Raw genomic sequence first — 19102 nt, forward strand, 5'->3', positions numbered from 1 at the left:
TTCATGGAGACTGAGATAGAGTGATTTTATTGTAACCTTTCATATGTTTTGTAGATGTGGTCTTAACATGATTAAGGTGTTTTAGCAAAATATACAGATTTAGCTTTTTTACACTTATCTACTTTGTAAATATAAGTTGCCACATTGCAGTTTTGTAACTGTCGTCTAATACTTTGTGTCTCTTTACTCCTTATTTGGGCTTCACTCCCATACATTCCACCTCTCTGAGTTTTACCAGTCTGTGAATACTCAAGTCAAATTCCACATTGTGTAAAATCATCTCTTATCATCGTAGCCCTTAAGGATTTCTCCTTCCCATGAAATCATAGGATTATTATTTGTCTTACTTTTTTGACATTGTGTAGTTTCCTGGCATTCCTTCTATTGTATTGCCTTTGAATTTGCAAGAATACTTTTTGCTCCTTTCTTTTAGAAGCAGTTGGAAAGTTGAAAGAGTGATGGTGAGAAACCCAAAGGAGGGGAAAGCCACTTTGAGCTGTAATTTGTTTCCTGGACTCCAGGTCATAAACATCCATCTGTCCATTAAGCAGATTTATTAAGTGGTCCTTTTATTTAGTAATTTATTACATGTACTATAATGTGACCTCTGCCTTTCTAGAATATACAGTCTAATAGTGGAAACACATAACGAATAAACAATAAACAAATGTCAAATTTCAACTTAGGATGAATACAGTAAGGAAAGAGAACAGAATGCTATGAGAGGGAAAAATGGAAAAGGTTTTAGTGTCTATGGTCAGAGAAGGCCTCTTAGGTGGTGCTGTGTAAGTCACGACGACAAGACTAAGAAGCCAGGCAGGAGAAGAGATTCCTGGAATGGAGAAAAATACATATGAAGGCGAGAAAACAATTCATATCTTGAAGAAATGAAAGAAGTTCAGGGTAGCAAGAACATAATGGAGGGAGACCATGCAGGATGAAAAGAGAGAGAGGCAGAAAGCAGATCATGCGGGGCCTTGCAGGGCACGTTAAAGACTTTTGGGTTTTACTAAGGACATTTCAGTCATTGAAGATTTTGAAGCAGAGGAGTAATATAATTTTTAAAATATAACTTTCGTTTAGATTGGAGCTAAAGGCAAGAGTGAAAGCAAAGACATTATGCTACTGTCATCATTGAGGGAAAACAATGCTAACTGGAACTGGGGTAGCAGCTATAGAGATGAGGGAATGGAAAAGGTGATATGTGTATATGTATATATAAAATTGGATCTGCTAGAGACAAGGAGATGGGAATGATAGCGAAATTGACAACTTCATGGTGAACTGAATGTAAATGAAAGGTGTCAAAAATGACCTCCAGGTTCCTGGCTTGAGGAATTAGGTGGTGGTAAGATGTACTGAGAAGAAGATGAGGGAGAAAAAAGGTTTGGTGAGAAAGCTTTGAATACTGTCCATACACAGGTGTCTTCAATGGTTTTATCTGAGTGGTAGATGCCTCAGTCAGGATAGCTTTAACTATGTGTATGACACCACACTATGACATGTTCATAGCTTGTGTTTTGAGAGAAAGGTGTAGACTTCCTATTTATGTTAGAAAAATTGGTAACTGAAATGACCTTTATAATAGTGTCCTTCAGTTTTTGAATGTTTGTGAATATCTTAATGTAGATTGGGCTTCCCTTGTGGCTCAGCAGGTAAAGAATCACCTGCAGTGTGGGAGACCTGGGTTCGATCCCTGGGTTGGGAAGATCCCCTGGAGACAGAAAAGGCTACCCGCTCCAGTATTCTGGCCTGGAGAATTCCATGGACTGTATAGTCCATGGGGTCGCAAAGAATCAGACAAGACTGAGCAACTTTGACTTAATGTAGATTACATTGATACAGAGGTTTAAGGAAAAAAAAAAACTTGAGTGTAGTATTAGATGGGTTTATGTATTACTTGGGTGATGGTGTAGAATACAAGTCTTATAGTCTTGGTATCTTCAGGAAATCAGCAGTCTTTAAAGTTATTAGCTTGTAAGTAGCCTGATAGTAAACGTATCATTTTTAATGAGGCTTCTGGTGCTTATGAGTAAAAATTATACCTTAGGTTATTAGTAGCTATTGTTTATCAAATAGCTATAGATGTTGATATTTTTGTTATAATTTGGCATAATTAAGTGAAGTTAGCTAAATGAATTTAAGGTTTTTGTTTTTGTTTTTGTTTTTTTGAGGGGAGTGGTTTGTGCTTTAAAACTTTTTTTAACCAGTAATTTTGAACGTTGTTATGGCCACCTCATGCAAAGAGTTGACTCATTGGAAAAGACCCTGATGCTGGGAAGGATTGGGGGCAGGAGGAGAAGGGACGACAGAGGATGAGATGGCTGGATGGCATCACCGACTCAATGGACATGAGTTTAAGTGAACTCCGGGAGTTGGTGGTGGACAGGGAGGCCTGGCGTGCTGCGATTCATGGGGTCGCAGAGTCGGACATGACTGAGAGACTGAACTGAGCTGAACTGATTGCTCCAAACAGACGGGATTTGAAATTTGAGGAGAGGGGTATTTATCTTTCTTGGCCATTGATTATGTCAGGTTAAGTTCCTGACTAAGCAGCAGCCCTCTATTGAAAATCGGGAATTTCCTGGTAGTCTGGTGGTTAGGATTTCTTACTTTCACTGCTGAAGGCTCTGGTTCAGTCCCTGGTTGGGGGCCTAAGATCCTGTAAGTCGTGTGGCACACCCCCCAAAAAAAGGAGTATTGGAAATCAGTGGTTATTCACCTGAAAGATAAATGCTAATGTATCTTACTAGGTTTTTTTGTTTTTATGAGAAGGAAAAGATGGTGAAGATAATGTTTAGGTTTCATATATTTTGCATAAAATGTTTTGTCTTAAAATTTTGTGCTTTACTACAGTTTGGGTAAATTAAAAAATTTTTTCATCGAATTAGCTGACTCGAATTCAGTATGTTTCTGCATTTTCTCAGTTATTTTGAAAGAGTTGCAGTAATTTTATGGGGGCAGAAACTGAAGTACAAGAGGTTAACAAGCATATAGGTATTTGGAAAATGGAGTTAGTGTAGAATTTATTTTCAATATTTGTTTTTGAGTAGAAGGATAGAAAACAAGATGATTTTATTTGTACATTTACATTTTTGCTAAAGTAGGAGATATTTGCTCTTGCCTAAAGTTAGAAGGGAAGCAGGTAATTGCAGAGGGTGATTAAAGATCCTCCAGAGGTGGAACATTTAAGTCCCTTTGAAAGGCTGGATGGAATGGTGACTATTAAGAGTTGAAAGATTAATCTTTGGGAAGGAGTCATACTTCCTCTTTTGAAAAGAGTGTAATAGAAGAAAAAAGGAATAGATTCAAAAACAGATACATGCTTTGGAAAAGATGATTGGTGAATTTCAACTGAAAAACCTCAGAAAACTAAGAGGCAGAATTGTTTGGGGTGAAAATGGGGAAGTTAGGATTGCAGAATTGGGAGAAAAACAAAAAAAACTGCAAAGAGATAGCCTCAAAGCCTGGAAAAGTGAATTTAAACATTAAGCAAAAGCAGGGACTGCATTGAAGGCAAATGTTAGGTTCCAGGCATGTAATAATTGTTAGGAATATTATAAATATTGAAATTGTTAGTTGAAATGGACTGAGGCAAGGAGGTAAAATTACAGTGGTGATGTTAATAAAGTATGGTGGGTTGAGTGAGTGTAAAAGGACCCAGGGGTATTGAAAATGATGAGAGGACAGCATTGGAGATAATTAGTGAAAGAGTTTGAGGAGGTCTAGAGAAGCCTAACAGTCTTCAGAAGGTTTGGAGGACTATAGGTTCTTGGGAAGTCAGAAAAGAGATAAGAGGTATGAGAGGGAAGTCAAAGTTGCTCAGTTGTGTCCAGCTCTTTGCCATCCCACAGACTGTAGCCCGCCAGGCTCCTCTGTCCAGGGAATTCTCCAGGCCAGAATACTGGAGTGGGTAGCGGTTCCCTTCTCCAGGGGATATTCCCAACCCAGGGATCGAACCCAGGTCTTCCACATTGCAGGCAAATTGTTTACGGTCAGAGCAAGCTACATTTGTTAAACACTTACTGTATTTTAAGAACTTTGAATGTGTTTCTAAACTGTGCATCAACTTTGCAAGTTAAATGGTGATAATCAGCCTGAGTCTCAGTTTTTAGTGTATTTCGAATTTTGGAAAATTCTGCATTTAAATCAGTTTCCTGTTTTTAATGTTAATAGTATAGACACACACACTTAATTTGGTTATGAGTAAGACTAATATTCAGGACCACTTAATTAAACAGCTTAACCTGACTCAGTAGCAAATAGGAAACTTTTAATCTTTCTTCAATATCAGCCTCAAATTAATTTTCCCAGTTAGCTTTTACTAAGAGTAGAGATGAGATTATATTTTTAAAGATTTTCTTTCTGTGATATGTAAACCAACACTAAATTAAGTATGAATACCTACAGAGTAAGTAATTGAATTTAGTAAGTGGTGATCTACAGACCAGAGATGTTAATATAAGCGTTACCTGAGCGCTGTTGAGTAGTTGGAGTTCTTTTAAACCAAGGAATGCTTTGTTTTGAAAAGATCCTACTTGAAAGCTTAATCTGTAAAATAAAAGAATATGCAGGGCGAAATTTTACAGGGGAAGAAATGGGGGAAGGGGTAGTCTAAAGCCTTTCCTTCCTTTGGCTAAGTGTTATCCAGTAATCTAGAGAGAGCACAGTTTGAAAACAGCATTTACAGAGTGCTTTTTGTGGGTTATTTATTACAGTTCTAGGAGATTGGTATGAGTATATTACGCTCCCCATTTGCAGATGAAGAAACTGAGCTTGAAAATGATTAAGTGACTCGTTTAAGATTACATAGCCCTACTCCAGTATTCTGCACTGGGAAACCCCATGGACAGAGGAGCCTGGTGGGCTATAGTCCGTGTGGTCGCAGAGTCTGACACGACTGAGCAACTGAATACACACACACACAACAGGTGATAAAGCTGACCAGTCTCTTTTCAAAGCCCTTACTTTTACTTGCTGTGTTATAGGGTCCTTGTAGAATAACTTATCAATGAAAGCAGAATGCTTTGTGGGATACTTGGGCATTAAGCTTCAGTTGGATCACTGAAGGCATTCTCATGTACGCGACTGTGTGTGTGTGTGTAGGGTAAATGTATATAACCTAAAATTTACTATTTTAACCATTTTTAAGTGCAGTCCAGTGGAGGCATACTTCAGGTCATAAAAATGATATATTTTTGCTTAAAAGAATGCTTTTGAATCTCAATTTTTGGTGCAGCTATTAGAATTGAGAGGTTTTGTTTTGTTCAACATTATGACATTGAATTCTTGAAAACATTTGAGGATTTACTATGTGGCAGGAATTACACTAGATGTTCAGGATAAAGATGAGTAAGGACCATTCTCTGCACACCTCTTATTTTGTAGGGAAGACAGACAAGTAGACCAAGAATGATAATGCAGTGTGTGAAGTGTGGAACCCAAAAATTGAATGCTTGGGACTTGCCTGGCAGTCCAGTGGTTAAGACTCTGGGGACACAGGTTCGATCCCTGGTTGGGGATCGAACTAAGATCCCACATGCCACATGGCATGCCTCCCCCACTCAAACTCAAAACAAACCAGCCCTAAAATGAATGCTTAACCTTTCTAGAGGGCTGTGTGTGTGTGTGTGTGTATGTACACCATGTATTAGCTTCCTAGAGATTGTAGAACTTGAATTTAATATCAGAGCATTATCAGCTGAAGGAACAGGGGTGGTGGGAAGTGATATAGGTGAAGAGAACTTCCTGTGTGTATTAATGGAGATGTGAGAAAATTTGATGAATTCAAGCAGCATTTCAATGTGGTTAAGTCATGGGCTGTTGTTTAGTTGCTAAGTCAGGTGCGACTCTCTTGCAATGCCATGGACTGTAGCCCGTCAGGCTCCTCTGTCCATGGGATTTCCCAGGCAAGAATACTGAAGTGGGTTGCCATTTCCTTCTCTAGGGGATCTTCCCAACCTAGGGATTGAACCCACATCTCCTGTTATTGTAGGTGGATTCTTTACCACTGAGCCCCTGGGAAGCCCCAGGCATGGATTACCTATGGGGAAATAGAAGCAAAAACGGGTGGAGAGGCAGTGATATCTTCAGCAAAGGAATGTAAAGTGAGGTTGCTCAGTTGTGTCCGACTCTTTGCAATCCCATGGACTGTAGCCTACCACGCTTCTCCGTCCATGGGATTTTCCAGGCAAGAGCACTGGAGTGGGTTGCCATTTCCTTCTCCAGAGGATCTTCCCAACCCAGGAATCGAACCCCAGTCTCCCGCATTGTAAGCAGACGCTTTACCATCTGAGCCACCAGGGAAGTGCAAAGGAATGTAATGAACAAGCAAATATATTGGGAGATGAGTTTAGGCATATAATGATACTATTGGCTGGTATAAATACTTTTTTTAAATGAGTTGGAAACTAGGTACAATCAGATGCAACAGGCGCTTACTAATTTTTCCTCTAGTTAACATAGAATCTTGATATATGTTCCTAGTTCTGCAGATCAGTGAGAAGAAAATACATATTTATTGAGCAGTTACTATATTTTAGACTTCATTCTTCTGAACACTGCGACAACCCTGCAGTGTGGAAGGTTAGGTGAGGAAAATGAATTCCAAAGAACCATTGAAGGTTATAAAACTTAGAAATGGCAGTTAGAATTTGAACTCATGACTGATCTTCTTCAACTATGCTATGGCCGATCAGTATTTGCCAGAGACTTTTCTTATTGAGTAGTAATCTAATTTATTTTATAACTAATTAGCTGGATGGATACCTAATGCAGTTAATCTGAAACATACCAAGTATACAGGGAACAGAGGTAAGGATGGTCTTTAAAAGAGTTGTATAAACAAATGTAGTAGAGATTGGAATACATGACTTGTACAACTTCTTATATGGGCTTCTGTGATGATTTAGTGTGTTGTACGTTAATCAGATCAGATCAGATCAGTCACTCAGTTGTGTCCGACTCTTTGCGACCCCATGAATTGCAGCACACCAGGCCTCCCTGTCCATCACCAACTCCCAGAGTTCACTGAGACTCACGTCCATCGAGTCAGTGATGCCATCCAGCCATCTCATCCTCTGTCGTCCCCTTCTCCTCCTGCCCCCGATCCCTCCCAGCATCAGAGTCTTTTCCAATGAGTCAGCTCTTCGCATGAGGTGGCCAAAGTACTGGAGTTTCAGCTTTAGCATCATTCTTTCCAAAGAAATCCCAGGGCTGATCTCCTTGTACATTAATAAAACAACCTAAATTATCTTGTCTACTGGGGAAAATTTTGAAGGATATTCTTCTGTATAACTATTAACAAGTTAGTTTATCTTTCTGTTGTAGTTTTTGCTAGTATTGATATTGTTATGTAATAGGGTCAAATTAGCCTGAAAATCTTTTTCAGTGAGGACAGTGTTGTTCATGCAAATAGTGGAAGGTTAGAACAATCTTCTGTAGCATAATTTCTTTTTTAGAATTTGAGTATAGAACATTATGGGTGATATCTTCACAGGAAAAAAAGTAAGTTTTTTAAAAGTTAAGAGGTATTTGGGGGGCTTCCCAATACTGGTGGCTCAATAGTAAAGAATCCACCTGCAATGCGGGTTTGACCCCTAACCTGGGACGATCCCACGTGCGGTAGAGCAACCTAGCCCATGCGCCATAACTACTGACCCTGTGCTCTGAAGCCTGGGAGCTGCAGCTTATGAAGCCCACATGCCAGGTCTGCTGAAGCCCGTGCTCCTCAACAAGAGAAGCCACCACAGTGAGAAGCCCACATACTGCAACTGGAGCGTGGCCCTACTTACCGCAACTAGAGAAAAGCCCAAGCAGGAGCAAAGATCCAGCACAGCGAACAAGCAAATAAATAAAATTATATTAAAAAAATGTTTTTAAGTAAGCTAAGTTTCATAAATGTTTATTGGGTTGGCCTAAAAGTTTGTTTTTTCCACAAGGTAGTATGGAATAACTTGAACAAACTTGGCCAACCTAAATATTTTAGAATATAGAGCACTACTTTTTATCTTCCTAGTGTTTATTCCGTAAAGAAGATTTTAAGCTTTTTTCCCTGATATCTCTAGTTTGGTTAGGGTAGGTGTTTGTGTGAGTAGAAATTTAACCAAGTGTACAGTGTTGATTAAGGACACCTTCATAAGCATTTAGTCCAAGCCTGTTATTGACAAGGAAACTGGGGGGGCCAGATGGTTGTTAAATATGCTGTCACACATTTAAGTAGTTCCAGGAATTAGAATTTTGGTCTCTACACTATATAGGAGAAAACAAATAATACTAATAGGTTTTAGTTTATAGTGTTATGTAAGGACATTTTTCTTTTGAATCCTTTTAGTTTACTTGGAAAGTTTCTGTTCAGGCTTATAAGGCACTACCAGTAAATTAAGCAGAGACAAAGTTGATGTTCATCAGTTTCACAGTATAATATTTTGGTTAGCCCTGAGCAGGTTAGGTCTGATAATTGGGTCATAGTTTGGGGTTTGGTATCCTGACGTCTTTTAGTCTACTAACCATAAAATAGTTAAGTGTACTACACAGGTTAGATTCTATAGCATATCATGCTTCTTATTCACAAAGACTTAGAAAAATTTTTAATGAACCATCAGTTCAGTTTAGTCGCTCCGTTGTGTCCATCTCTTCACTACCCCATGGACTCTGGCATGAACCGTAATATATATAAAATTTATATATACCATAATATACATAAAATGGAATATTGTTCAGCCTTAAAAAGGAAAGACATTCTGACATGTGCTACAACATGGATGAACCTTGAATACATTATGCTAAGTGAAATAAGCCTTTTACACACATATACACAAATACTGTATGATTCTACTTATATGAGATATCTAATGTAGTCAAATTCATTACAAACAGACATTAAAATGATGTTGCCAGGGGACTGGGATTGGAGGAAGGGGAATAGTGAGTTGTTTAAATAGAAAAGATTTCAAATTTGCCAGGGGAAAAAATTCTGAAGATTGGTTGCACAAAAATCAATATGTTTAAAACTACTGAACTCTACACTTAAAAATGGTCAAGATGGTAAATTTTATGTTTTACAACAATTAAAACTTTAAAATATTTTGTGTTTTGCAGATTAAAAACATTAATTTTTTGAAAAGATACGTGCACCCTTGTGTAAATTGCAGCATTATTTATAATAGCCAAGATATGGAAACAACCCACATGCCCATCAAATAGATGAATAGATTAAAAAGATGTGGTATATATATAGAAAAAAGAAGACAGTCTTGCCATTTGTAACAACATGTATAGGCCTGGATGATATTATGCTATGTGAAAGAAGAGACAAATACTATATGCTTTTACTTGCATGTGGAATCTAACAAAACAAGTCATAACAAAAGAGAAACTGGAGTTATAGATACAGAGAACAAACAGGTGGTTGCCAAAGGAAAGATGGTGGCGGGGGGGAGGAAAGAAAGAGGTGAGGGAGATTGAAAGGTACAAACTTTCAGTTGCAAAATAAACGTCACTGGTATGAAGTGTACAGTTTGGGGAATACCGTTAACCAAGTAATCTCTTCGGTGATGTCATAACTAGTCTTAACATGGTGGTTTTTTGAAATATATAGAAAGAGACTATATTGTGTAACAGGAACTAACATAGTGAAGGTGAATTATACTTTAAGAACACACAAACAAACTGGGAAACAGATCAGATTTATGATTACCAGAGGCAGGAGTAGGGGCTGGAGGGAGGGGAATTGGATGAAGGCCATCAAAAGGTACATGATAAGGTAATTAACACTTCTGTTTGTTGTCATATATGAAAGTTGTTAAATGCTAAGAGTTCTCATCACAAATTTTTTTCTGTTTCTTCAATTGTGTATATATGTGAGATGATGAGTTGGAGAAGGCAATGGCACCCCACTCCAGTACTCTTGCCTGGAAAATCCCATGGACAGAGGAGCCTGGTAGGCTGCAGTCCATGAGGTTGCTAAGAGTCGGACACGACTGAGTGACTTCACTTTCACTTTTCACTTTCATGCACTGGAGAAGGAAATGGCAACCCACTCCAGTGCTCTTGCCTGGAGAATCCCAGGGACGGGGGAGCCTGGTGGGCTGCCGTCTATGGGGTCACACAGAGTCGGACACGACTGAAGTGACTTAGCAGCAGCAGCAGCAGAGATGATGAGTGATCTCTAAACTTAATGTAATAACCATTCATGATGTGTGTCAGAGCATTTTGCTGTACACCTTCAACTTACACAGTGCTGTATGTTAAGTACATCTCAATAAAACTGGAAGAAAAAAATTAAAAATAGTTTTAAATAGGCCATAAGCTCATTGTCCAGATAACCACTAATCCCATTTTTTAGAAAGTTTCATGTAAGATTTTTAAAAAGGACAAAAACAGTTTCTGCTTTACATTGCATTCGTTTTCCCCTCACCCAGATAGTTTTATGTGCATATTCCATGGATAAGTATTTTTTGATTGCTTATTGTAAGATAAAGATAGATTTCTGACCTCTTAGATAACGTACGTTTTCTGGAGAAATGTAAGCTTTAAACAAGATAAATATGAAAAACGTATAGCTAATACTAAGGTGAATAAAGGGAGGGGCAGAGATATGAAGGGTTGGAGGAGAGTGACATTTTAGATAGATTGGTCAGGAATGACCTTACCAAGAAAGTTATTTTGAAAAAAGCATTTACAAAAAATGAGGGGAGAATGTACTCAGCAAGTGCAAAGGCCCTGAGGAAGGAGCATGCTTGGCTTTTGTGTGTGTGTGTGTGATGGGGGATTATCGTATATGTTACATAAAAACATAAAATAGACCCTTTTAGACATTGTATATTCAATTCGGTGGCATTTCCATTCACAGTGTTCTGCAACCATCAGCACTATTTCCAGTCTTTCATTTTTCATCACTGCAAAGAGAGACTCTATTCATTAAGAAATAGTTCCCTACTTTCAACCCCTCTTACCAGCCCCTGGTAACCTCTGATATTTCTGTTTCTTTGAATTTGCCTATTCTAGATATTTCATATAAGGAATCATACTGCGTTTTTCCTTCTCTGTCTGCCTTTTATACTGGGCACAGTGTTTATAGGTTCAGCCTTGTTTGCAGGTATCAGAATTTCATCCCTTTTTTGTGGTTGAATAGTACTCCATTTTACCAGATTTTGTTTATCAGTTGATGGCATTTGGAGTTTTTTTCGACTTCTGGCTATTATGAAGAATGCTGCTATTAACATTGCTTTATAAATGTCTGTTTGAGTCCTTGTTCTTAATTCTTTTGAATGTATATTGTATACCTAGGCATAGAAATTCTGGGTTATATGGTAATTCTGTGTTTACCTGAGGAACTGCCATACTCTTTGCCTCAGTGGCTGTACCATTTTACATTCCTACGAGCAATGTAGGAGGGCCTCAGTTTCTCCATTCTCCTCAACACTTGTTCTCTTATTTTATTTTATAGCATCTCTAGTAGGTATGAAATGATACCTCTTTGTGATTTTGATTTGCATTTCCTTAATGACTGATGTTTAATATCTTTTCATATGTTTATTGGCCATTCCTTTAAGTTGAGTTGTCTTTATAGTATTGATATTTAGTTGTAGGAATTCTTTGTAGAGTATTGAAACTTTATTAGATATGATTTGCAAATGTTTTCCATTTTGTGAGTTGTCTTCACTTTCTTCATACTGTCCTTTGATGCACAGATTTTCAGTTGTTATGAAATTCAGTTTACCTGTTTGTTTGTTTATTTTAGTCACTTATGCCTTTATTTAAGAAATCACTGCCAAAACCAAAGTCATGAAGATTTGCCTCCATATTTTCTTCTCCGAGCGTTATAGTTTTAGCTTTTAAGTTAGCATCTTTGATCTATTTGAATGAATTTTTGTATATATGGTATGAAGTAAGGGTTTAGCTTCATTCTTTTGCAGTTGGCTCTTAAGTTTTTGCAGCATTAGTTGTGGAAGAGACCGTCATTCCCCACTGAATGGTCTTGGTATCCTTGTCAAAAAATCAGTTGATCATAGATGTGAGGGTTTATTCCTGGGCTTTCAGGTCCATCCCATTGGTCTGTTTGTCTGGCCTTATGTCAGTAACACACTGTTTTGATAGTTGTGATTTTGTAGTAAGTTTTGAAATTGAGAAGTGTGAGTCTTCAGCTTGTTCTTTCTCAAGTTTGTTTTGGCTCTTCTGGTTCCCTTGAAATTCAATATGAATTTGTGCAAAAAATGTCATCAGGATTTTGATAAGAGTTGCACTGAATTTATAGGTCACTTTGAGTAGTATTGTCATCTTAACAACATGAAGTCTTCCATTCTTGTCTTTGATTTATTTATATTTCATTATGCACAGATGTCTTTGAATTTATTTAGATGTACTTTAATTCCTTTCCTGGTGGCTTCAGACAGTAAAGTGTCCACTGACAATGCGGGAGACCAGGTTCGATCCCTGGGTTGGGAAGATCCCCTGGAGAAGGAAATGGCACCCCACTCCAGTACTCTTGCCTGGAAAAACCCATGGATGGAGAATCCTGGTAGGCTACAGTCCATGGGGTCGCAAAGAGTCAGACACGACTGAGCAACTTCACTTTAATTCCTTTCAGCTATGTTTTGTAGTCTTCAGCGTCCACATCTTACACAATATTAAAAAATATTTAAATATTTAAATGCTTCATCCCTCAGTTCAGTTCAGTTCAGTCCCTCAGTCGTGTCTGACGCTTTGCGACCCCATGAATCACAGCACACCAGGCCTCCTTGTCCATCACCAACTCCTGGAGTTCACTCAAACTCATGTCCATTGAGTCAGTGATGCCATCCAGCCATCTCATCCTTTGTCGTCCCCTTCTCCTCCTACCCCCAATCCCTCCCAGCATCAGGGTCTTTTCCAATAAGTCAACTCTTTGCATGAGGTTGCCAGAGTACTGGAGTTTCAGCTTCAGCATCAGTCCTTCCAGTGAACACCCAGGGTTGATCTCCTTCAAAATGCACTGGTTGGATCTCCTTGCAGTCCAAGGGACTCTCAACAGTCTTCTCCAACACCACAGTTCAAAAGCATCAATTCTTTGGTGCTCAGCTTTCTTCACAGTCCAATTCTCACATCCATACATGACCACTGGAAAAACCATAGCCTTAACTAGACGGACCTTTGTTGGCAAAGTAATGTCTCTGCTTTTGAATATGCTATCTAGGTTGGTCATAACTTTCCTTCCAAGGAGTAAGCGTCTTTTAGTTTCATGGCTACAATCACCATCTGCAGTGATTTGGGAGCCCCCAAAAATAAAATCTCACACTGTTTCCACTGTTTCTCCATCTATTTGCCATGAAGTGATGGGACCAGATGCTATGATCTTTGTTTTCTGAATGTTGAGCTTTAAGCCAACTTTTTCACTCTCCTCTTTTACTTTCATCTAGAGGCTTTTAGTTCCTCTTCACTTTCTGCCATAAGGGTGGTGATATCTGCATATCTGAGGTTATTGATATTTCTCCCAGAAATCTTAATTCCAGCTTGTGCTTCTTCCAGCCCAGCGTGTCTCATGATGTACTCTGCATATAAGTTAAATAAGCAGGGTGACAATATACAACCTTGACGTCCTCCTTTTCCTATTTGGAACCAGTCTGTTGTTCCATGTCCAGTTCTAACTGTTGCTTCCTGACCTGCATATAGGTTTCTCAAGAGGCAGGTCAGGTGCTGCCTGGTATTCTCATCTCTTTCAGAATTTTCCACAGTTTATTGTGATCCACACAGTCAAAGGCTTTGGCATAGTCAATAAAGCAGAAATAGATGTTTTTCTGGAACTTTCTTGCTTTTTCGATGATCCAGCGGATGTTGGCAATTTGATCTCTGGTTCCTCTGCCTTTTCTAAAACCAGCTTGAACATCTGCAAGTTCACAGTTCACGTACTGCTGAAGCCTGGCTTGGAGAATTTTGAGCATTACTTTACTAGCATATTGATGAGTGCAATTGTGCGATAGCTTGACCATTCTTTGGCATTGCCTTTCTTTGGGATTGGAATGAAAACTGACCTTTTCCAGTCCTGTGGCCACTGCTGAGTTTTCCAAATTTGCTGGCATATTGAGTGCAGCACTTTCACAGCATCATCTTCCAGGATTTGAAATAGCTCAACTGGAATTCCATCACCTCCATTAGCTTTGTTCATAGTGATGCTTCCTAAGGGCCACTTGACTTCACATTCCAGGATGTCTGGCTCTAGGTGAGTGATCACACTATCATGATTATCTGGGTTGTGAAGCTCTTTTTTGTAAAGTTCTTCTGTATATTCTTGCCACCTCTTCTTAATATCTTCTGCTTCTGTTAGGTTCATACCATTTCTGTATCCCTACGTATTTTTAAAAATGCTATTGTAAATGAAATTGTTCTCTTAATTTCTTTTTTGGAATGGTGATTGCTACTTCATAGAAATGCAACTGATTTTTCTGCATATATTTGTATCCTGAAATTTTATTAAATCCATTTATGAACTCTATATGTTTGTTATTTGTATTTTTCTATAAAGTCACGTTATCTGTGAATAGAGATAGTTGTATTTCTTTTTTTCCACTTTGGTTGCCTTTCATTTTCCTTTTCTTTTTTTTCTTCTATTTTGTCTGACTGAATTTTCTAGTACTATGTTGAAAAGAAGTGGTGAAAGTGGGCATCCTTGTCTAGTCTTGATATTGGGGAAAATGCATTTCCTAATTTTTTGTAATTTCATATCATCATAAGATTTGAGGTACTTACTATGAAATTCTTAGATCAATTAAAGATGTAGTATAGATTGGTCTATATGCCTATAAACCTTGTTGAAACTCACTAATAAGTAACTTTGAAGCACTACATTAAGACCAAGAGTTCTCAAATGCCAGGATTCTTAAAGTATCAGTGATCAGAAGGAACTTTAAGACTTGTCCAGTCAGTTACAATATGCTACTGGGCTCCTTTTCAATATCTCTATTGAGGTCTTGGTTCGTCTGTTAAAAATTGGAATATGTAACTTTAGTAATAAGGAACTCATTATCTTTGCCTTTGGATAGCTCTATTTCAAATTCCTTTCTTACACTGAGCCAGAATACTTTTCCCTATAGTTTCCTGGTATCTTATCATTCTAGATCAGCTGCTTGGGGTCCTACGGATGGCATGAGTAATAGCGTGGAAAATGAACAATGAAACATGTTAGACAACAAGCAGATTGGTGTGATGAGATTGTGGAGGATGTGGAGAGATGGTGGGGTGGTAACTGGAGATGAGAAAAACTTGAAGGGCATATATTTAGCATTAGGGAACAATAAGTTTTCATTGGCAACTAACATAAAATCTCTGTTTTACAAAACTTACTCTGGTCACAATGTGCAGGATAGATTTACAGTGGGAGAATATTTGGGGCAGAACTGTTGGTTTTACAGTGCCATTAGCCAAATAAAGCATGTAGGAGAAAGATTTTAGAAGAATGATTGGTTTTGGATCTCTTTCGTTTATACTTGTGGGCAAGTCCAGGGGGCAGCTGAAAAAATGTACTGGACATAAAGTTTGAAGTTGTCAGCATATAGATAATAGAGAATGCCTTTACCTGGGGAGGATGTCTAGAATGAGGCGAGTACTGAGAAGAGGAATTCTGAGAAGCATGGTTTCAGGTAACTTCACCAGTCTCCTTGTTGTCCTCTGAGTATATCCCATTTTGTCTGTGTTCTTCTTTAGTCAAGCTTGAATGTTATACCCAGGTTTGGTGTTACTAGCGTAAGTGAATACTACGTTTTGTTTAACCAGCATCCTGTTGTTGGACATCTAGGCTGTATTCAGTCTTTTGCTGGAGCAAGTAATAAATACCTGTATCTGCCATTTCACTCATACATGAACATATTTATAGAATAAATCATTAGAAGAGAATTTGTTCAGTCAAAGGGTATGTGCACTTGAAATATTTTAATACTGTTTTAAAAAAAAAATTATTTTGGCTGTGCTGCGTCTTTGTTGCTTTGTGTAGGCTTTCTCTAGTTGTGTGGGTAGAGGCGGCTACTCTTCACTGTGGTGCATGGGCTCATTGTGGTGGTCTCTCTTGTTGCAGAGCACAGGCTCTAGGCACACGGGCTTAGTTAGTTGCAGCTCGTGGGCTCTAGAGTGCGAGCTCAGTAGTTGCGGCACATGGGCTTAGGTGCCCCGCAGCATGTGGGATCTTCCTGGAACAGGGATTGAACCTCTGCCCCCTCCATTGGCAGGTGGATTCCCATCCACGGCACCACTGGGGAAGGGAAGTCCTGCCCTTGAAATATTTATGGATATTAGTAAATTTCTCTCCTTAGAGGTTTTACCATTTTAGCTTTCACAGCATATGAGAATTTTTAAGTTCATTAATGTGTTATTAAACTTTGGAATTGTTGTGAGTCTGATAGGTGAAAGATGGTATATAAGTGTAGTTCTAATTGACATTCTCTTATTTCAAATAAGAATATGAATTGACTGTTGGTATCCTTTGTCCATTTTTCAAATAGGCTATTAGTATTTTATAGTGAATCTTGATATATTTAAAAATAAGCACCTCAGAGAATTCCCTGGTTTTTCAGTGGTTAAGACTCTGCTTCCCCTGCAGTGGGTCCAGGTTCCATCCTTGGTCGGCTTGTGAGACCAGCTCAGCCTTAGAAAGATGAGCACTTCATCAGTAAATGAGTTGCAGATCAGTTTGCTAATTTTCTTTTATAATCTGATTTGTGATCTTTTTTTTTTTTTTTGCCACACATCTTGCAGGATGTTAGTTTCCCAAGCAGGGATTGAACCTGCACACTTGGCAATGAAAGCCACTGGACAACCAGGAAATTCCCTAATTTATGAATCTTTTCATAAAACTTTATGAAAAATTTATGTAATCTAATTGGTGATTCTTTAATGACATCTATATTTTGTTCCATAAATAGAAAATAAGGTATCCTGTCCATGTTTTCTTCTGGTATTTTCATGGCATTTCATTTCTGAAATTTTTTATCTTTGATCCATTTGTAATTTATCTTGGTTTGAGAACAAGCTATGGATCTAACTTTTTTTCAGGTAGCCATCCAATTGTCTTATTTATTTATAGTTCATTTCCCCTCAATTTGAGATACTAAATCACTTTCTATTGTATCTGTATGGCTTCTCATGTGTTAATACCACAGTGTTTGAAAAATGAAATTTTATAATACTTTACTATTTAGTAGGATTAGTTCTTCTTGGTTGTCCTTCTTTTTCAGATCTTTTCCTGGTTTTGGTTTTTGTCTATTTAAAAACACCTTGTCTGCCTCTTGAAAAAACTATTGAAATTTTTATTGAGACCACAGTAATATCAGACATTAGTATAAAGAGAGTTCACATATATATACGCACACACACACACACACACATATATGTATAATAGTATACAGAGAATTTGTGTATTTATAGTGTTGTTTTCTTTTTTTAATTTTATTTTATTTTTAAACTTTACAATATTGTATTGGTTTTGCCAAATGTCGAAATGAATCTGCCACAGGTATACATGTGTTCCCCATCCTGAACCCTCCTCCCTCTCCATACCATCCCTCTGGGTCGTCCCAGTGCACCAGCCCCAAGCATCCAGTATCGTGCATCGAACCTGGACTGGCGACTCGTTCCGTATATAATATTATACGTATTTCAATGCCATTCTCCCAAATCATCCCACCCTCTCCCTCTCCCACAGAGTCCAAAAGACTGTTCTATAGCATTTTATATAAAGAGTGTAAATTAATTATCAGCATTTAAAAATCAGGAAATTACCCAAATAAGTCTGGATGAATTTCCAGCTCCTCTTTACAGCTTAGAAACAACAATTAACTGAAACTGACTGGTGGCTTCCCCTTTGTTCTTTTTAGCTAGCCATAGTTCTCTTCTGGCCAGCTTCTCTCATTATGTCAGCCGCCTGGCCTCTGTAGAATTTGCAGCCTGAATATTCTTGTAGAGTTGGTCATCTGCACTGAAAACAGAACTCCAGGATTAAAAAGTATTAGATTTGACCCATTGCTCCATTCTCTTGAGATTGTTTTGTATCTTGGTTCTGTTAACTATTGTGATGAAGGCTGCCTTGCAACGTAAAATCACCTTGTTAAGCAAAGTTTCTATATCTTGGTTTAAGCTGACTCACTTAGACAAGCTGATGATAGGCCTTCTATGATACACTATTGGAAAATTAATTAGTACTACTTAAGTGTGGTTTCACCTAGTTACTAGTATATTATCACATAAATTTACTAGTATTAGGCTAGTAAACATTGTCACATTCTGTACTATCTGTCATATCCTTAATAGCACTATAGAAACTCTAAGGAAATTAGTAATATGTGGCCAGTAGTTGAAGGTTTAATCCCTTTAACACTAAACCTTTTATTTTAACCATTTGAGATAAAAAATTTCACATTTCAGTAAGCTGGAACATTTTGCAGATAGCTTTGAAAAGTTTTAAAGGGAGACATAAATCTTCAAGAATTTGAAGGTTTGTCACAATTAGATTTATTTTATAACAATCTCAAAGTAAATCCCTAGGAAGGCAGGAGGAAATTTGACTTGATGAAGTTTTGAACAGGTATTCAAGCATAGTCTGAATGCCTTAACAAGAGTTTGTTTCTAGACATCAACAGACCTTTTTTTCTTTAAACAAAGAAATGGCAAACTCCAGTTTGCCAGCTTTTTATTTTGCCAAATAAGAATATTCTCTCTTTTTTAATTTTAAAAGATCTAGTTGGCTTTATTAAATGATTCATGAATTGGGCATCATCCCATCTAGCAAATAGGAATTCCCAGGAAAAATCTTTAAAATGACTAATATCATTATCATCTTATTCTTTGAAATATTGGTCACTGTCATTAGTAGAGGTGCTATTTGCTATCTAACAATAACTTCAAATAGTAGTAGCTACCATAAAAATGTTCATCAAGTGTTAAGCCAGAGAAGAAATTTTAATCGGTGAAATAGTTCCCTATTGCCTCCAGGATAAAGTCCAGATTTCTTAACAGGGCTAATAAAAGGCCTGGATATCTGACCTCTGCTTGCTTCTCACCATCTCTCTATTTGGCTAGTAGCATGTTCTGGCCACATTATGCTATCAAGTAGTTCCCAAAATGTCCTGTCCTGCCTCAC

General features: G+C 37.9%; 1 protein-coding gene across 10 annotated transcripts in view; it reads left to right on the forward strand.

Moving 5' to 3' along the window:
- The window catches only part of CHD9 (chromodomain helicase DNA binding protein 9), a 226602-nt gene that overhangs the window by 65780 nt on the left and 141720 nt on the right, over window positions 1-19102 (forward strand). The window lies entirely within an intron of this gene.

This window comes from Bos taurus, chromosome 18, assembly GCF_002263795.3.
Source record: "Bos taurus isolate L1 Dominette 01449 registration number 42190680 breed Hereford chromosome 18, ARS-UCD2.0, whole genome shotgun sequence".
Classification (NCBI taxonomy): Eukaryota; Metazoa; Chordata; class Mammalia; order Artiodactyla; family Bovidae; genus Bos; species Bos taurus.